This window comes from Elephas maximus, chromosome 19, assembly GCF_024166365.1.
Source record: "Elephas maximus indicus isolate mEleMax1 chromosome 19, mEleMax1 primary haplotype, whole genome shotgun sequence".
In the NCBI taxonomy this organism is placed as follows: domain Eukaryota; kingdom Metazoa; phylum Chordata; class Mammalia; order Proboscidea; family Elephantidae; genus Elephas; species Elephas maximus.
Genome location: NC_064837.1, coordinates 84,740,898 through 84,765,671, shown reverse-complemented (window position 1 = coordinate 84,765,671; position 24,774 = coordinate 84,740,898).

Sequence of the window (24,774 nt, the reverse complement as noted above, 5' to 3'; positions counted from 1 at the left end):
AAACAACCCTAACCAAACAACAAAAAACCCTAACCCACCAACAACAAACAACACTAACACCCTAACAACAAACAACCCTAACTCCCTAACAACAAACAACACAAACACCCTAACAACAAACAACCCTAACCCCCTAACAACAAACAACACTAACCCCCTAACAACAAACAACCCTAAACCCCTAACATCAAACAACACTAACCCCCTAACAACACAAAACACTAACACCCTAACAACAAACAACACTAATACCCTAACAACAAAAACCCCTAAACCCCAACAAGAAACAACCCAAAACCCCTAACAACAAACACTAACCCCCTATCAAAAAACAACACTAAACCCCTAACAAGAAACTACCCTAACCCCGTAACAACAAACAACACTAACCCCGTAACAAGAAACAACCCTAACACCCTAACAACGAACAACACTAACCCCCTAACAACAGAAACCACTAAACCCCAACAAGAAACAGCCCTAAACCCCTAACAACAAACAACACTAACCCCCTAACAAAAAACAACCCTAACCAAACAACAAAAAACCCTAACCCACCAACAACAAACAACACTAACACCCTAACAACAAACAACCCTAACCCCCTAACAACAAACACTAACCCCCAAAGAACAAACAACCCTAACCCCTCAAAACCAAAAACACTAACCCACTAACAACAAACAACCCTAAACCACTAACAACAAACAACCCTAACACCCTAACAACAAACAACACTAACCCCCTAACAACAAACAACCCTAAACCCCTAACATCAAACAACACTAACCCCCTAACAACACAAAACACTAACACCGTCACAACAAACAACACTAACACCCTAACAACAAAAACCTCTAAACCCCAACAAGAAACAACCCGAAACCCCTAACAACAAACACTAACCCCCTAACAACAAACAACACTAAACCCCTAACAAGAAACTACCCTAACCGCGTAACAACAAGCAACACTAACCCCGTAACAACAAACAGCCCTAACCCCCAAACAACTAACAACCCTAACCAACTAACAACAAACAATCCTAACCCCCGAACAACCAACAACACTAACCCCCTAACCACAATAAAGACTAACACCCTAACAAAATAAAACCACTAAACCCCAACAACAAACAACACTAACCCCTAACAACAAACAATCCTAACCAAACAACAAAAAACCCTAACCCACTATCAACAAACAACACTAACACCCTAACAACAAACAACCCTAACTCCCTAACAACAAACAACACTATCCCCCTAACAACAAACAACCCTAAACCCCTAGCATCAAAGAACACTAACACCCTAACAACAAACAACCCTAACCCCCTAACAACAAACACTAACCCCCAAACAACAAACAACCCTAACCCCCTAACCACAATAAAGACTAACACCCTAACAAAATAAAACCACTAAACCCCAACAACAAACAACACTAACCCCTAACAACAAACAATCCTAACCAAACAACAAAAAACCCTAACCCACTATCAACAAACAACACTTACACCCTAACAACAAACAACCCTAACCCCCTAACAACAAACAACACTAACACCCTAACAACAAACAACCCTAACTCCCTAACAACAAACAACACTTTCCCCCTAACAACAAACAACCCTAAACCCCTAGCATCAAAGAACACTAACACCCTAACAACAAACAACCCTAACCCCCTAACAACAAACACTAACCCCCAAACAACAAACAACCCTAACCCCTAAAAACCAAAAACACTAACCCACTAAAAACAAACAACCCTAAACCTCTAACAACAAACAACCCTAACACCCTAACAACAAACAACACTCACCCCCTAACAACAAACAACCCTAAACCCCTAACATCAAACAACACTAACCCCCTAACATCACAAAACACTAACACCCTAACAACAAACTACACTAACACCCTAACAACAAAAACCACTAAACCCCAACAAGAAACAACCCTAAACCCCTAAGAACAAACAGCACTAACCCCCTAACAACAAACAACCCTAACCACACAACAAAGAACCCTAACCCACTAACAACAAACAACACTAACATCCTAACAACAAACAACCCTAACCCCCTAACAACAATCATTAACCCCCAAACAACAAACAACCCTAACCCCCTAACAACAAACAATCCTAACCCCCGAACAACCAACAACACTAACCCCCTAACCACAATAAGACTAACACCCTAAAAACAAAAACCACTAAACCCCAACAAGAAACAACCTTAAACCCCTAACAAGAAACAACACTAACCCCCTAACAACAAACAACACTAACACCCTAACAACAACCAACCCTAACCCCTAAGAACAAACAACACTAACGCCGTAAGAACAAACAACACTAACCCCCAGAAACGAACAATACTAACCCCCTAACAACACAAAACCTAACCCCTTATCAACAAACAACCCTACCCCACTAACAAAAAACAACCCTAACACCCTAACAACAAACAACACTAACCGCCTAACAACAAACAACCCTAAACCCCTAACATCAAAGAACACTAACACCCTAACAACAAACAACCCTAGCCCCCTAACAACAAACACTAACCCCCAAACAACAAACAACCCTAACCCCTAAAAACCAAAAACACTAACCCACTAACAACAAACAACCCTAACCCACTAACAACAAACAACCCTAACCCCCTAACAACAAACAACCCTCAACGCCTAACATCAAACAACACTATCCCCCTAACAACACAAAACACTAACACCCTAACAACAAACAACACTAACACCCTAACAACAAAAACCACTAAACCCCAACAAGAAACAACCCTAAACCCCTAACAACAAACACTAACCCCCTAACAACAAACAACACTAAACCCCTAACAAGAAACTACCGTAACCCCGTAACAACAAACAACACTAACCCCGGAACAACAAACAACCCTAACCCCCATAAAACAAACAACCCTAACCCCCTAACAACAAACAATCCTAACCCCCGAACAACCAACAACACTAACCCCCTAACCACAATAAACACTAACACCCTAACAACAAAAACCACTAAACCCCAACAAGAAACAACCCTAAACCCGTAACAACAAACAACACTAACCCCCTAACAACAAACAACCCTAACCAAACAACAAACAACTCTAACCCACTAACAAAAAACAACACTAACACCCTAACAACAAACAACACTAACACCCTAACAACAAACAACAGTAACACCCTAACCAGAAACAACCCTAACCCCCTAACAACAAACAACACTAACCCGCTAACAACAAACAACCCTAAACCCCTAACATCAAAGAACACTATCACACTAACAACAAACAGCCCTAACCCCCTAACAACAAACACTAACCCCCAAACAACAAACAACCCTAACCCCTGAAAACCAAAAACACTAACCCACTAACAACAAACAACCCTAACCCACTAAAAACAAACAACACTAACCCCCAACAACATAAAACAATAACACCCTAACAACAAACAACACTAACACCCTAACAACAAAAACCACTAAACACTAACAAGAAACAACACTAAACCCCTAACAACAAACACTAACCCCCTAACAAAAAACAACACTAAACCCCTAACAAGAAACTACCCTAACCCCCTAACAACAAACAACACTAACCCCCTAACAACAAACAACCCTAAACCCCTAACATCAAAGAACACTAACACCCTAACAACAAACAACCCTAACCCCCTAACAACAAACCCTAACCCCCAAACAACAAACAACCCAAACCCCTAAAAACCAAAAACACTAACCCACTAACAACAAACAACCCTAAACCACTAGGAGCAAACAACCCTAACACCCTAAGAACAAACAACCCTAACCCCCTAACAACAAACAACCCTAACCAAACAACAAAAAGCCCTAACTGACTAACAACAAACAACACTAACCCCCTAACAAGAAACAACAGTAACCCAATAACAAGAAACAACACTAACCCCCTAACAACAAACAACACTAACCCCCTAACAACAAACAATCCTAACCAAACAACAAAAAACCCTAACCCACTAACAACAAACAACACTAACACCCTAACAAGAAACAACCCTAAAACCCTAACATCAAAGAACACTAACACCCTAACAACAAACAACCCTAACCCCCTAACTACAAACACTAACCCCCAAACAACAAACAACACTAACCCCTAAAAACCAAAACCACTAACCCACTAACAACAAACAACCCTAACCCACTAACAACAAACAACCCTAACACCCTAACAACAAACAACACTAACCCCCTAACAACAAACAACCCGTAACCCCTAACATCAAAGAACACTAACACCCTAACGACACAAAACACTAACACCCTAACAACAAACAACACTAACACTCTAACAACAAAAACAACTAAACCCCAACAAGAAACAACCCGAAACCCCTAACAACAAACACTAACCCCCTAACAACAAACAACACTGAACCCCTAACAAGAAACTACCCTAACCCCGTAACAACAAACAACACTAACCCATAACAACAAACAACCCTAACCCCCAAACAACAAACAACCCTAACCCCCAAACAACAAACAACCCTAACCCCTTAACAACAAACAATCCTAAACCCCCCGAACAACCAAACAACACTAACCCCCTAACCACAATAAACACTAACACCCTAACAACAAAAACCACTAAACCCCAACAAGAAACAACCCTAAACCCCTAACAACAAACAACACTAACCCCCTAACAAAAAACAACCCTAACCAAACAAAAAAAACCCTAACCCACTAACAACAAACAACACTAACACCCTAACAACAAACAACCCTAACTCCCTAACAACAAACAACACTAACACCCTAACAACAAACAACCCTAAACCCCTAACAACAAACACTAATCCCCTAACAAAAAACAACACTAAACCCCGAACAAGAAACTACCGTAACCCCTTAACAACAAACAACACTAACCCCGTAACAAGAAACAACCCCAACCCCCTAACAACGAACAACACTAACCCCTTAACAACAAACAACCCTAAACCCCTAACATCAAAGAACACTAACACCCTAACAACAAACAACCCTAACCCCCTAACAACAAACACTAACCCCCAAACAACAAACAACCCTAACCCCTAAAAAGCAAAAAAACTAACCCACTAACAACAAACAACCCTAACCCACTAACAACAAACAACCCTAACACCCTAACAACAAACAACACTAACCGCCTAACAACAAACAACACTTACCCCCTAACATCAAACAACACTAACCCCCTAACAACACAAAACACTAACACCCTAACAACAAACAACACTAACACCCTAAAAACAGAAACCACTAAACCCCAACAAGAAACAACCCTAAACCCCTAACAAAAAACACTAACCCCCTAACAACAAACAACACTGAACCCCTAACAAGAAAATACCCTAACCCCGTAACAACAAACAACACTACACCGTAACAACAAACAACCCTAACCCCCAAACAACAAACAACCCTAAACCCCAAACAACAAACAACCCTAACCCCTTAAGAACAAACAATGCTAACCCCCCGAACAAGCAACAACACTAACCCCCTAACCACAATGAACACTAACACCCTAACAACAAAAACCACTAAACCCCAACAAGAAACAACCCTAAACCCCTAACAACGAACAACACTAACCCCCTAACAAAAAACAACCCTAACCAAACAACAAAAAACCCTAACCCACCAACAACAAACAACACTAACACCTTAACAACAAACAACCCTAACTCCCTAACAACAAACAACACTAACACCCTAACAACAAACAACCCTAACCCCCTAACAACAAACAACACTAACCCCCTAACAACAAACAACCCTAAACCCCTAACATCAAACAACACTAACCCCCTCACAACACAAAACACTAACACCCTAACAACAAACAACACTAACACCCTAACAACAAAAACCCCTAAACCCCAACAAGAAACAACCCTAAACCCCTAACAACAAACACTAACCCCCTAACAAAAAACAACACTAAACCCCGAACAAGAAACTACCCTAACCCCGTAACAACAAACAACACTAACCCCGTAACAAGAAACAACCCTAACCCCCTAACAACGAACAACACTAACCGCCTAACAACAAACACTAAACCCCTAACATCAAAGAACACTAACACCCTAACAACAAACAACCCTAACCCCCTAACAACAAACACTAACCCCCAAACAACAAACAACCCTAACCCCTAAACACCAAAAACACTAACCCACTAACAACAAACAACCCTAAACCACTAACAACAAACAACCCTAACACCCTAACAACAAACAACACTAACCCCCTAACAACAAACAACCCTAAACCCCTAACATCAAACAACACTAACCCCCTAACAACACAAAACACTAACACCGTAACAACAAACAACACTAACACCCTAACAACAAAAACCACTAAACCCCAACAAGAAACAACCCTAAACCCCTAACAACAAACAACACTAACCACCTAACAACAAACAATCCTAACCAAACAACAAAAAACCCTAACCCACTAACAACAAACAACACTAACACCCTAACAACAAACAACCCTAACCCCCTAACAACAAACAACACTAACACCCTAACAACAAACAACACTAACACCCTAACAACAAACAACACTAACCCCCTAACAACAAACAACCCTAAACCCCTAACATCAAAGAACACTAACACCCTAACAACAAACAACCCTAACCCCCTAACAACAAACACTAACCCCCAAACAACAAACAACTCTAACCCCTAAAAACAAAAACACTAACCCACTAACAACAAACAACCCTAACCCACTAACAAGAAACAACCCTAACACCCTAACAACAAACAACACTAACCCCCTAACAACAAACAACCCGTAACCCCTAACATCAAACAACACTAACCCCCTAACGACACAAAACACTAACACCCTAACAACAAACAACACTAACACTCTAACAACAAAAACAACTAAACCCCAACAAGAAACAACCTGAAACCCCTAACAACAAACACTAACCCCCTAACAACAAACAACACTGAACCCCTAACAAGAAACTACCCTAACCCCGTAACAACAAACAACACTAACCCATAACAACAAACAACCCTAACCCCCAAACAACAAACAACCCTAACACCCAAACAACAAACAACCCTAACCCCTTAACAACAAACAATCCTAACCCCCCGAACAACCAAACAACACTAACCCCCTAACCACAATAAACACTAACACCCTAACAACAAAAACCACTAAACCCCAACAAGAAACAACCCTAAACCCCTAACAACAAACAACACTAACCCCCTAACAAAAAACAACCCTAACCAAACAACAAAAAACCCTAACCCACTAACAACAAACAACACTAACACCCTAACAACAAACAACCCTAACTCCCTAACAACAAACAACACTAACACCCTAACAACAAACAACCCTAAACCCCTAACAACAAACACTAATCCCCTAACAAAAAACAACACTAAACCCCGAACAAGAAACTACCGTAACCCCTTAACAACAAACAACACTAACCCCGTAACAAGAAACAACCCCAACCCCCTAACAACCAACAACACTAACCCCTTAACAACAAACAACCCTAAACCCCTAACATCAAAGAACACTAACACCCTAACAACAAACAACCCTAACCCCCTAACAACAAACACTAACCCCCAAACAACAAACAACCCTAACCCCTAAAAACCAAAAAAACTAACCCACTAACAACAAACAACCCTAACCCACTAACAACAAACAACCCTAACACCCTAACAACAAACAACACTAACCCCCTAACAACAAACAACCCGTAACCCCTAACATCAAACAACACTAACCCCCTAACGACACAAAACACTAACACCCTAACAACAAACAACACTAACACCCTAACAACAGAAACCACTAAACCCCAACAAGAAACAACCCTAAACCCCTAACAAAAAACACTAACCCCCTAACAACAAACAACACTGAACCCCTAACAAGAAAATACCCTAACCCCGTAACAACAAACAACAATACACCGTAACAACAAACAACCCTAACCCCCAAACAACAAACAATCCTAAACCCCAAACAACAAACAACCCTAACCCCTTAAGAACAAACAATGCTAACCCCCCGAATAACCAACCACACTAACCCCCTAACCACAATGAACACTAACACCCTAACAACAAAAACCACTAAACCCCAACAAGAAACAACCCTAAACCCCTAACAACGAACAACACTAACCCCCTAACAAAAAACAACCCTAAACCCCTAACATCAAACAACACTAACCCCCTCACAACACAAAACACTAACACCCTAACAAGAAACAACACTAACACCCTAACAACAAAAACCCCTAAACCCCAAAAAGAAACAACCCTAAACCCCTAACAACAAACACTAACCCCCTAACAAAAAACAACACTAAACCCCGAACAAGAAACTACCCTAACCCCGTAACAACAAACAACACTAACCCCGTAACAAGAAACAACCCTAACCCCCTAACAACGAACAACACTAACCCCCTAACAACAAACAACACTAAACCCCTAACATCAAAGAACACTAACACCCTAACAACAAACAACCCTAACCCCCTAACAACAAACACTAACCCCCAAACAACAAACAACCCTAACCCCTAAAAACCAAAAACACTGACCCACTAACAACAAACAACCCTAAACCACTAACAACAAACAACCCTAACACCCTAACAACAAACAACACTAACCCCCTAACAACAAACAACCCTAAACCCCTAACATCAAACAACACTAACCCCCTAACAACACAAAACACTAACACCGTCACAACAAACAACACTAACACCCTAACAACAAAAACCACTAAACCCCAACAAGAAACAACCCTAAACCCCTAACAACAAACAACGCTAACCACCTAACAACAAACAATCCTAACCAAACAACAAAAAACCCTAACCCACTAACAACAAACAAGACTAACACCCTAACAACAAAAAACCCTAACCCCCTAACAACAAACAACACTAACACCCTAACAACAAACAACCCTAACCCCCTAACAACAAACAACACTAACCCCCTAACAACAAACAACCCTAAACCCCTAACATCAAAGAACACTAACACCCTAACAACAAACAACCCTAACCCCCTAACAACAAACACTAACCCCCAAACAACAAACAACCCTAACCCCTAAAAACAAAAACACTAACCCACTAACAACAAACAACCCTAACCCACTAACAAGAAACAACCCTAACACCCTAACAACAAACACTAACCCCCTAACAACAAACAACACTGAACCCCTAACAAGAAAATACCCTAACCCTGTAACAACAAACAACACTAAACCGTAACAACAAACTAACCTAACCCCCAAACAACAAACAACCCTAAACCCCAAACAACAAACAATCCTAACCCCCCGAACAACCAACAACACTAACCCCCTAACCACAATAAACACTAACACCCTAACAACAAAAACCACTAAACCCCAACAAGAAACAACCCTAAACCCCTAACAACAAACAACACTAACCCCCTAACAAAAAACAACCCTAACCAAACAACAAAAAACCCTAACCCACCAACAACAAACAACACTAACACCCTAACAACAAACAACCCTAACTCCCTAACAACAAACAACACAAACACCCTAACAACAAACAACCCTAACCCCCTAACAACAAACAACACTAACCCCCTAACAACAAACAACCCTAAACCCCTAACATCAAACAACAATAACCCCATAACAACACAAAACACTAACACCCTAACAACAAACAACACTAATACCCTAACAACAAAAACCCCTAAACCCCAACAAGAAACAACCCAAAACCCCTAACAACAAACACTAACCCCCTATCAAAAAACAACACTAAACCCCGAACAAGAAACTACCCTAACCCCGTAACAACAAACAACACTAACCCCGTAACAAGAAACAACCCTAACCCCCTAACAACGAACAACACTAACCCCCTAACAACAAACAACCCTAAACCCCTAACATCAAAGAACACTAACACCCTAACAACAAACAACCCTAACCCCCTAACAACAAACACTAACCCCCAAACAACAAACAACCCTAACCCCTAAAAACCAAAAACACTAACCCACTAAAAACAAACAACCCTAAACCTCTAACAACAAACAACCCTAACACCCTAACAACAAACAACACTAACACCCTAACAACAACCAACCCTAACCCCTAAGAACAAACAACACTAACGCCGTAAGAACAAACAACACTAACCCCCAGAAACGAACAATACTAACCCCCTAACAACACAAAACCTAACCCCTTATCAACAAACAACCCTAACCCACTAACAAAAAACAACCCTAACACCCTAACAACAAACAACACTAACCGCCTAACAACAAACAACCCTAACCCCCTAACATCAAAGAACACTAACACCCTAACAACAAACAACCCTAGCCCCCTAACAACAAACACTAACCCCCAAACAACAAACAACCCTAACCCCTAAAAACCAAAAACACTAACCCACTAACAACAAACAACCCTAACCCACTAACAACAAACAACCCTAACCCCCTAACAACAAACAACCCTAAACGCCTAACATCAAACAACACTATCCCCCTAACAACACAAAACACTAACACCCTAACAACAAAGAACACTAACACCCTAACAACAAAAACCACTAAACCCCAACAAGAAACAACCCTAAACCCCTAACAACAAACACTAACCCCCTAACAACAAACAACACTAAACCCCTAACAAGAAACTACCGTAACCCCGTAACAACAAACAACACTAACCCCGGAACAACAAACAACCCTAACCCCCAAAAAACAAACAACCCTAACCCCCTAACAACAAACAATCCTAACCCCCGAACAACCAACAACACTAACCCCCTAACCACAATAAACACTAACACCCTAACAACAAAAACCACTAAACCCCAACAAGAAACAACCCTAAACCCCTAACAACAAACAACCCTAACCCCCTAACAACAAACACTAACCCCCAAACAACAAACAACCCTAACCCCTAAAAACCAAAAACACTAACCCACTAAAAACAAACAACCCTAAACCTCTAACAACAAACAACCCTAACACCCTAACAACAAACAACACTAACCACCTAACAACAAACAACCCTAAACCCCTAACATCAAACAACACTAACCCCCTAACAACACAAAACACTAACACCCTAACAACAAACAACACTAACACCCTAACAACAAACAACCCTAACCCCTAACAACAAACAACACTAACCCCCTAACAACAAACAACCCTAAACACCTAACATCAAAGAACACTAACACCCTAACAACAAACAACCCTAACGCCCTAACAACAAACACTAACCCCCAAACAACAAACAAACCTAACCCCTAAAAACCAAAAAGTCTATCCCCCTAACAACAAACAACCCTAACCCACTAACAACAAACAACCCTAACACCCTAACAACAAACAACACTTACCCCCTAACAACAAACTACCGTAAACCCCTAACATCAAACAACACTAACCCCCTAACAACACAAAACACTAACACCCTAACAACAAACAACCCTAACCCCCTAACAACAAACAACACTAACCCCCTAACAACAAACAACCCTAAACCCCTAACATCAAACAACACTAACCCCCTAACAACACAAAACCCTAACACCCTAACAACAAACAACACTAACACCCTAACAACAAACAACACTAACTCCCTAACAACAAACAACCCTAAACCCCTAACAACAAACAACACTAACCCTCTAACAACAAACAACCCTAAACCCCTAACATCAAAGAACACTAACACCCTAACAAAAAACAACCCTAACCCCCTAACGACACACACTCACCTCCAAACAAACAACCCTAACCCCTAAAAACCAAAAACATTAACCCACTAACAACAAACAACCCTAATCCACTAACAACGAACAACCCTAACACCCTAACAACAAACAACCCTAAACCCCTAACATCAAACAACACTAACCGCCTAACAACAGAAACCACTAAACCCCAACAAGAAACAACCCTAAACCCCTAACAACAAACACTAACCCCCTAACAACAAACAACACTGAACCCCTAACAAGAAAATACCCTAAACCCGTAACAACAAACAACACTAAACCGTAACAACAAACAACCCTAACCCCCAAACAACAAACAACCATAAACCCCAAACAACAAACAACCCTAACCCCTTAACAACAAACAATCCTAACCCCACGAACAACCAACAACACTAACCCCCTAACCACAATAAACACTAACACCCTAACAACAAAAACCACTAAACCCCAACAAGAAACAACCCTAAACCCCTAACAACAAACAACACTAACCCCCTAACCAAAAACAACCCTAACCCCCTAACAACAAACAACACTAACACCCTAACAACAAACAACCCTAACCCCCTAACAACAAACAACACTAACACCCTAACAACAAACAACCCTAACCCCCTAACAACAAACAACACTAACCCCCTAACAACAAACAACCCTAAACCCCTAACATCAAAGAACACTAACACCCTAACAACAAACAACCCTAACCCCCTAACAACAAACAGTAACCCCCAAACAACAAACAACCCTAACCCCTAAAAACAAAAACACTAACCCACTAACAACAAACAAACCTAACCCACTAACAAGAAACAACCCTAACACCCTAACAACAAACACTAACCCCGTAACAACAAACAACACTGAACCCCTAACAAGAAAATACCCTAACCCCGTAACAACAAACAACACTAAACCGTAACAACAAACAAACCTAACCCCCAAACAACAAACAACCCTAAACCCCAAACAACAAACAACCCTAACCCCTTAACAGCAAACAATCCTAACCCCGCGAACAACCAACAACACTAACCCCCTAACCACAATAAACACTAACACCCTAACAACAAAAACCACTAAACCCCAACAAGAAACAACCCTAAACCCCTAACAACAAACAACACTAAACCCTAACAAAAAACAACCCTAACCAAACAACAAAAAACCCTAACCCACCAACAACAAACAACACTAACACCCTAACAACAAACAACCCTAACTCCCTAACAACAAACAACACTATCACCCTAACAACAAACAACCCTAACCCCCTAACAACAAACAACACTAACCCCCTAACAACACAAAACACTAACACCGTAACAACAAACACTAACACCCTAACAACAAAAACCCCTAAACCCCAACAAGAAACAACCCATAACCCCTAACAACAAACACTAACCCCCATCAAAAAACAACACTAAACCCCGAACAAGAAACTACCCCAACCCCGTAACAACAAACAACACTAACCCCGTAACAAGAAACAACCCTAACCCCCTAACAACGAACAACACTAACCCCCTAACAACAAACAACCCTAAACCCCTAACATCAAAGAAGACTAACACCCTAACAACAAACAACCCTAACCCCCTAACAACAAACACTAACCCCCAAACAAGAAACAACACTAACCCCTAAAAACCAAAAACACTAACCCACTAACAACAAACAACCCTAAACCTCTAACAACAAACAACCCTAACACCCTAACAACAAACAACACTAAGCCCCTAACAACAAACAACCCTAAACCCCTAACATCAAACAACACTAACCCCCTAACAACACAAAACACTAACACCCTAACAACAAACAACACTAACACCCTAACAACAAAAACCACTAAACCCCAAGAAGAAACAACCCGAAACCCCTAACAACAAACACTAACCCCCTAACAACAAACAACACTAAACCCCTAACAAGAAACTACCCTAACCCCGTAACAACAAACAACACTAACCCCGTAACAACAAACAGCCCTAACCCCCAAACAACAAACAACCCTAACCCCCTAACAACAAACAATCCTAACCCCCGAACAACCAACAACACTAACTCCCTAACCACAATAAACACTAACACCTAACAACAAAAACCACTAAACCCCAACAAGAAACAACCCTAAACCCCTAACAACAAACAACACTAACCCCCTAACAACAAACAATCCTAAAAAAACAACAAAAAACCCTAACCCCCTAACAACAAACAACACTAACACCCTAACAACAAACAACCCTAACCCCCTAACAACAAACAACACTAACCCCCTAACAACAAACAACCCTAAACACCTAACATCAAAGAACACTAACACCCTAACAACAAACAACCCTAAACCCCTAACATCAAACAACACTAACCCCCTCACAACACAAAACACTAACACCCTAACAAGAAAGAACACTAACACCCTAACAACAAAAACCCCTAAACCCCAACAAGAAACAACCCTAAACCCCTAACAACAAACACTAACGCCCTAACAAAAAATAACACTAAACCCCGAACAAGAAACTACCCTAACCCCGTAACAACAAACAACACTAACCCCGTAACAAGAAACAACCCTAACCCCCTAACAACGAACAACACTAACCGCCTAACAACAAACACTAAACCCCTAACATCAAAGAACACTAACACCCTAACAACAAACAACCCTAACCCCCTAACAACAAACACTAACCCCCAAACAACAAACAACCCTAACCCCTAAAAACCAAAAACACTAACCCACTAACACAAAAAACCCTAAACCACTAACAACAAACAACCCTAACACCCTAACAACAAACAACACTAACCCCCTAACAACAAACAACCCTAAACCCCTAAAATCAAACAACACTAACCCCCTAACAACACAAAACACTAACACCGTAACAACAAACAACACTAACACCCTAACAACAAAAACCACTAAACCCCAACAAGAAACAACCCTAAACCCCTAACAACAAACAACACTAACCACCTAACAACAAACAATCCTAACCAAACAACAAAAAACCCTAACCCACTAACAACAAACAACACTAACACCCTAACAACAAACAACCCTAACCCCCTAACAACAAACAAAACTAACCCCCTAACAACAAACAACACTAACCCCCTAACAACAAACAACACTAACCCCCTAACAACAAACAACCCTAAACCCCTAACATCAAAGAACACTAACACCCTAACAACAAACAACCCTAACCCCCTAACAACAAACACTAACCCCCAAACAACAAACAACTCTAACCCCTAAAAACAAAAACACTAACCCACTAACAACAAACAACCCTAACCCACTAACAAGAAACAACCCTAACACCCTAACAACAAACACTAACCCCCTAACAACAAACAACCCTAACCCCTAAAAACCAAAAACACTAACCCACTAACAACAAACAACCCTAACCCACTAACAACAAACAACCCTAACACCCTAACAACAAACAACACTAACCCCCTAACAACAAACAACCCGTAACCCCTAACATCAAACAACACTAACCCCCTAACGACACAAAACACTAACACCCTAACAACAAACAACACTAACACTCTAACAACAAAAACAACTAAACCCCAACAAGAAACAACCTGAAACCCCTAACAACAAACACTAACCCCCTAACAACAAACAACACTGAACCCCTAACAAGAAACTACCCTAACCCCGTAACAACAAACAACACTAACCCATAACAACAAACAACCCTAACCCCCAAACAACAAACAACCCTAACCCCCAAACAACAAACAACCCTAACCCCTTAACAACAAACAATCCTAACCCCCCGAACAACCAAACAACACTAACCCCCTAACCACAATAAACACTAACACCCTAACAACAAAAACCACTAAACCCCAACAAGAAACAACCCTAAACCCCTAACAACAAACAACACTAACCCCCTAACAAAAAACAACCCTAACCAAACAACAAAAAACCCTAACCCACTAACAACAAACAACACTAACACCCTAACAACAAACAACCCTAACTCCCTAACAACAACACTAACACCCTAACAACAAACAACCCTAAACCCCTAACAACAAACACTAATCCCCTAACAAAAAACAACACTAAACCCCGAACAAGAAACTACCGTAACCCCTTAACAACAAACAACACTAACCCCGTAACAAGAAACAACCCCAACCCCCTAACAACGAACAACACTAACCCCTTAACAACAAACAACCCTAAACCCCTAACATCAAAGAACACTAACACCCTAACAACAAACAACCCTAACCCCCTAACAACAAACACTAACCCCCAAACAACAAACAACCCTAACCCCTAAAAACCAAAAAAACTAACCCACTAACAACAAACAACCCTAACCCACTAACAACAAACAACCCTAACACCCTAACAACAAACAACACTAACCCCCTAACAACAAACAACACTTACCCCCTAACATCAAACAACACTAACCCCCTAACAACACAAAACACTAACAACCTAACAACAAACAACACTAACACCCTAACAACAGAAACCACTAAACCCCAACAAGAAACAACCCTAAACCCCTAACAAAAAACACTAACCCCCTAACAACAAACAACACTGAACCCCTAACAAGAAAATACCCTAACCCCGTAACAACAAACAACACTACACCGTAACAACAAACAACCCTAACCCCCAAACAACAAACAACCCTAAACCCCAAACAACAAACAACCCTAACCCCTTAAGAACAAACAATGCTAACCCCCCGAACAACCAACAACACTAACCCCCTAACCACAATGAACACTAACACCCTAACAACAAAAACCACTAAACCCCAACAAGAAACAACCCTAAACCCCTAACAACGAACAACACTAACCCCCTAACAAGAAACAACCCTAACCAAACAACAAAAAACCCTAACCCACCAACAACAAACAACACTAACACCTTAACAACAAACAACCCTAACTCCCTAACAACAAACAACACTAACACCATAACAACAAACAACCCTAACCCCCTAACAACAAACAACACTAACACCCTGACAACAAACAACCCTAACCCCCTAACAACAAACAACACTAACCCCCTAACAACAAACAACCCTAAACCCCTAACATCAAACAACACTAACCCCCTCACAACACAAAACACTAACACCCTAACAAGAAACAACACTAACACCCTAACAACAAAAACCCCTAAACCCCAACAAGAAACAACCCTAAACCCCTAACAACAAACACTAACCCCCTAACAAAAAACAACACTAAACCCCGAACAAGAAACTACCCTAACCCCGTAACAACAAACAACACTAACACCCTAACAACAAAAACCACTAAACCCCAACAAGAAACAACCCTAAACCCCTAACAACAAACAACACTAACCACCTAACAACAAACAATCCTAACCAAACAACAAAAAACCCTAACCCACTAACAACAAACAACACTAACACCCTAACAACAAACAACCCTAACCCCCTAACAACAAACAACACTAACACCCTAACAACAAACAACCCTAACCCCCTAACAACAAACAACACTAACCCCCTAACAACAAACAACCCTAAACCCCTAACATCAAAGAACACTAACACCCTAACAACAAACAACCCTAACCCCCTAACAACAAACACTAACCCCCAAACAACAAACAACCCTAACCCCTAAAAACAAAAACACTAACCCACTAACAAGAAACAAACCTAACCCACTAACAAGAAACAACCCTAACACCGTAACAACAAACACTAACCCCCTAACAACAAACAACACTGAACCCCTAACAAGAAAATACCCTAACCCCGTAACAACAAACAACACTAAACCGTAACAACAAACAAACTTAACCCCCAAACAACAAACAACCCTAAACCCCAAACAACAAACAACCCTAACCCCTTAACAACAAACAATCCTAACCCCCCGAACAACCAACAACACTAACCCCCTAACCACAATAAACACTAACACCCTAACAACAAAAACCACTAAACCCCAATAAGAAACAGCCCTAAACCCCTAACAACAAACAACACTAACGCCCTAACAAAAAACAACCCTAACCAAACAACAAAAAACCCTAACCCACCAACAACAAACAACACTAACACCTTAACAACAAAGAACCCTAACTCCCTAACAACAAACAACACTAACACCCTAACAACAAACAACCCTAACCCCCTAACAACAAACAACACTAACCCCCTAACAACAAACAACCCTAAACCCCTAACATCAAACAACACTAACCCCCTAACAACACAAAACACTAACACCCTAACAAGAAACAACACTAACACCCTAACAACAAAAACCCCTAAACCCCAACAAGAAACAACCCTAAACCCCTAACAACAAACACTAACCCCCTAACAAAAAACAACACTAAACCCCGAACAAGAAACTACCCTAACCCCGTAACAACAAACAACACTAACCCCGTAACAAGAAACAACCCTAACCCCCTAACAACGAACAACACTAACCCCCTAACAACAAACAACAGTAAACCCCTAACATCAAAGAACACTAACACCCTAACAAGAAACAACCCTAACCCCTAACAACAAACACTAACCCCAAACAACAAACAACCCTAACCCCTAAAAACCAAAAACACTAACCCACTAACAACAAACAACCCTAAACCACTAACAACAAACAACCCTAACACCCTAACAACAAACAACACTAACCCCCTAACAACAAACAACCCTAAACCCCTAACATCAAACAACACTAACCCCCTAACAACACAAAACACTAACACCGTAACAACAAACAACCCTAACACCCTAACAACAAACACTAACCCCCTAACAACAAACAACACTGAACCCCTAACAAGAAAATACCCTAACCCCGTAACAACAAACAACACTAAACCGTAACAACAAACAAACCTAACCCCCAAACAACAAACAACCCTAAACCCCAAACAACAAACAACCCTAACCCCTTAACAACAAACAATCCTAACCCCCCGAACAACCAACAACACTAACCCCCTAACCACAATAAACACTAACACCCTAACAACAAAAACCACTAAACCCCAACAAGAAACAACCCTAAACCCCTAACAACAAACAACACTAACCCCCTAACAAAAAACAACCCTAACCAAACAACAAAAAACCCTAACCCACCAACAACAAACAACACTAACACCCTAACAACAAACAACCCTAACTCCCTAACAACAAACAACACAAACACCCTAACAACAAACAACCCTAACCCCCTAACAACAAACAACACTAACCCCCTAACAACAAACAACCCTAAACCCCTAACATCAAACAACACTAACCCCCTAACAACACAAAACACTAACACCCTAACAACAAACAACACTAATACCCTAACAACAAAAACCCCTAAACCCCAACAAGAAACAACCCAAAACCCCTAACAACAAACACTAACCCCCTATCAAAAAACAACACTAAACCCCTAACAAGAAACTACCCTAACCCCGTAACAACAAACAACACTAACCCCGTAACAAGAAACAACCCTAACACCCTAACAACGAACAACACTAACCCCCTAACAACAGAAACCACTAAACCCCAACAAGAAACAGCCCTAAACCCCTAACAACAAACAACACTAACCCCCTAACAAAAAACAACCCTAACCAAACAACAAAAAACCCTAACCCACCAACAACAAACAACACTAACACCCTAACAACAAACAACCCTAACCCCCTAACAACAAACACTAACCCCCAAAGAACAAACAACCCTAACCCCTCAAAACCAAAAACACTAACCCACTAACAACAAACAACCCTAAACCACTAACAACAAACAACCCTAACACCCTAACAACAAACAACACTAACCCCCTAACAACAAACAACCCTAAACCCCTAACATCAAACAACACTAACCCCCTAACAACACAAAACACTAACACCGTCACAACAAACAACACTAACACCCTAACAACAAAAACCTCTAAACCCCAACAAGAAACAACCCGAAACCCCTAACAACAAACACTAACCCCCTAACAACAAACAACACTAAACCCCTAACAAGAAACTACCCTAACCGCGTAACAACAAGCAACACTAACCCCGTAACAACAAACAGCCCTAACCCCCAAACAACTAACAACCCTAACCAACTAACAACAAACAATCCTAACCCCCGAACAACCAACAACACTAACCCCCTAACCACAATAAAGACTAACACCCTAACAAAATAAAACCACTAAACCCCAACAACAAACAACACTAACCCCTAACAACAAACAATCCTAACCAAACAACAAAAAACCCTAACCCACTATCAACAAACAACACTTACACCCTAACAACAAACAACCCTAACCCCCTAACAACAAACAACACTAACACCCTAACAACAAACAACCCTAACTCCCTAACAACAAACAACACTTTCCCCCTAACAACAAACAACCCTAAACCCCTAGCATCAAAGAACACTAACACCCTAACAACAAACAACCCTAACCCCCTAACAACAAACACTAACCCCCAAACAACAAACAACCCTAACCCCTAAAAACCAAAAACACTAACCCACTAAAAACAAACAACCCTAAACCTCTAACAACAAACAACCCTAACACCCTAACAACAAACAACACTCACCCCCTAACAACAAACAACCCTAAACCCCTAACATCAAACAACACTAACCCCCTAACATCACAAAACACTAACACCCTAACAACAAACTACACTAACACCCTAACAACAAAAACCACTAAACCCCAACAAGAAACAACCCTAAACCCCTAAGAACAAACAGCACTAACCCCCTAACAACAAACAACCCTAACCAAACAACAAAGAACCCTAACCCACTAACAACAAACAACACTAACATCCTAACAACAAACAACCCTAACCCCCTAACAACAATCATTAACCCCCAAACAACAAACAACCCTAACCCCCTAACAACAAACAATCCTAACCCCCGAACAACCAACAACACTAACCCCCTAACCACAATAAGACTAACACCCTAAAAACAAAAACCACTAAACCCCAACAAGAAACAACCTTAAACCCCTAACAAGAAACAACACTAACCCCCTAACAACAAACAACACTAACACCCTAACAACAACCAACCCTAACCCCTAAGAACAAACAACACTAACGCCGTAAGAACAAACAACACTAACCCCCAGAAACGAACAATACTAACCCCCTAACAACACAAAACCTAACCCCTTATCAACAAACTACCCTACCCCACTAACAAAAAACAACCCTAACACCCTAACAACAAACAACACTAACCGCCTAACAACAAACAACCCTAAACCCCTAACATCAAAGCACACTAACACCCTAACAACAAACAACCCTAGCCCCCTAACAACAAACACTAACCCCCAAACAACAAACAACCCTAACCCCTAAAAACCAAAAACACTAACCCACTAACAACAAACAACCCTAACCCACTAACAACAAACAACCCTAACCCCCTAACAACAAACAACCCTAAACGCCTAACATCAAACAACACTATCCCCCTAACAACACAAAACACTAACACCCTAACAACAAACAACACTAACACCCTAACAACAAAAACCACTAAACCCCAACAAGAAACAACCCTAAACCCCTAACAACAAACACTATCCCCCTAACAACAAACAACACTAAACCCCTAACAAGAAACTACCGTAACCCCGTAACAACAAACAACACTAACCCCGGAACAACAAACAACCCTAACCCCCATAAAACAAACAACCCTAACCCCCTAACAACAAACAATCCTAACCCCCGAACAACCAACAACACTAACCCCCTAACCACAATAAACACTAACACCCTAACAACAAAAACCACTAAACCCCAACAAGAAACAACCCTAAACCCGTAACAACAAACAACACTAACCCCCTAACAACAAACAACCCTAACCAAACAACAAACAACTCTAACCCACTAACAAAAAACAACACTAACACCCTAACAACAAACAACCCTAACACCCTAACAACAAACAACAGTAACACCCTAACCAGAAACAACCCTAACCCCCTAACAACAAACAACACTAACCCGCTAACAACAAACAACCCTAAACCCCTAACATCAAAGAACACTATCACCCTAACAACAAACAGCCCTAACCCCCTAACAACAAACACTAACCCCCAAACAACAAACAACCCTAACCCCTGAAAACCAAAAACACTAACCCACTAACAACAAACAACCCTAACCCACTAAAAACAAACAACACTAACCCCCAACAACATAAAACAATAACACCCTAACAACAAACAACACTAACACCCTAACAACAAAAACCACTAAACACTAACAAGAAACAACACTAAACCCCTAACAACAAACACTAACCCCCTAACAAAAAACAACACTAAACCCCTAACAAGAAACTACCCTAACCCCCTAACAACAAACAACACTAACCCCCTAACAACAAACAACCCTAAACCCCTAACATCAAAGAACACTAACACCCTAACAACAAACAACCCTAACCCCCTAACAACAAACCCTAACCCCCAAACAACAAACAACCCAAACCCCTAAAAACCAAAAACACTAACCCACTAACAACAAACAACCCTAAACCACTAAGAGCAAACAACCCTAACACCCTAAGAACAAACAACCCTAACCCCCTAACAACAAACAACCCTAACCAAACAACAAAAAGCCCTAACTGACTAACAACAAACAACACTAACCCCCTAACAAGAAACAACAGTAACCCAATAACAAGAAACAACACTAACCCCCTAACAACAAACAACACTAACCCCCTAACAACAAACAATCCTAACCAAACAACAAAAAACCCTAACCCACTAACAACAAACAACACTAACACCCTAACAAGAAACAACCCTAAAACCCTAACATCAAAGAACACTAACACCCTAACAACAAACAACCCTAACCCCCTAACTACACACACTAACCCCCAAACAACAAACAACCCTAACCCCTAAAAACCAAAACCACTAACCCACTAACAACAAACAACCCTAACCCACTAACAACAAACAACCCTAACACCCTAACAACAAACAACACTAACCCCCTAACAACAAACAACCCGTAACCCCTAACATCAAACAACACTAACCCCCTAACGACACAAAACACTAACACCCTAACAACAAACAACACTAACACTCTAACAACAAAAACAACTAAACCCCAACAAGAAACAACCCGAAACCCCTAACAACAAACACTAACCCCCTAACAACAAACAACACTGAACCCCTAACAAGAAACTACCCTAACCCCGTAACAACAAACAACACTAACCCATAACAACAAACAACCCTAACCCCCAAACAACAAACAACCCTAACCCCCAAACAACAAACAACCCTAACCCCTTAACAACAAACAATCCTAAACCCCCCGAACAACCAAACAACACTAACCCCCTAACCACAATAAACACTAACACCCTAACAACAAAAACCACTAAACCCCAACAAGAAACAACCCTAAACCCCTAACAACAAACAACACTAACCCCCTAACAAAAAACAACCCTAACCAAACAAAAAAAACCCTAACCCACTAACAACAAACAACACTAACACCCTAACAACAAACAACCCTAACTCCCTAACAACAAACAACACTAACACCCTAACAACAAACAACCCTAAACCCCTAACAACAAACACTAATCCCCTAACAAAAAACAACACTAAACCCCGAACAAGAAACTACCGTAACCCCTTAACAACAAACAACACTAACCCCGTAACAAGAAACAACCCCAACCCCCTAACAACGAACAACACTAACCCCTTAACAACAAACAACCCTAAACCCCTAACATCAAAGAACACTAACACCCTAACAACAAACAACCCTAACCCCCTAACAACAAACACTAACCCCCAAACAACAAACAACCCTAACCCCTAAAAAGCAAAAAAACTAACCCACTAACAACAAACAACCCTAACCCACTAACAACAAACAACCCTAACACCCTAACAACAAACAACACTAACCGCCTAACAACAAACAACACTTACCCCCTAACATCAAACAACACTAACCCCCTAACAACACAAAACACTAACACCCTAACAACAAACAACACTAACACCCTAAAAACAGAAACCACTAAACCCCAACAAGAAACAACCCTAAACCCCTAACAAAAAACACTAACCCCCTAACAACAAACAACACTGAACCCCTAACAAGAAAATACCCTAACCCCGTAACAACAAACAACACTACACCGTAACAACAAACAACCCTAACCCCCAAACAACAAACAACCCTAAACCCCAAACAACAAACAACCCTAACCCCTTAAGAACAAACAATGCTAACCCCCCGAACAACCAACAACACTAACCCCCTAACCACAATGAACACTAACACCCTAACAACAAAAACCACTAAACCCCAACAAGAAACAACCCTAAACCCCTAACAACGAACAACACTAACCCCCTAACAAAAAACAACCCTAACCAAACAACAAAAAACCCTAACCCACCAACAACAAACAACACTAACACCTTAACAACAAACAACCCTAACTCCCTAACAACAAACAACACTAACACCCTAACAACAAACAACCCTAACCCCCTAACAACAAACAACACTAACCCCCTAACAACAAACAACCCTAAACCCCTAACATCAAACAACACTAACCCCCTCACAACACAAAACACTAACACCCTAACAACAAACAACACTAACACCCTAACAACAAAAACCCCTAAACCCCAACAAGAAACAACCCTAAACCCCTAACAACAAACACTAACCCCCTAACAAAAAACAACACTAAACCCCGAACAAG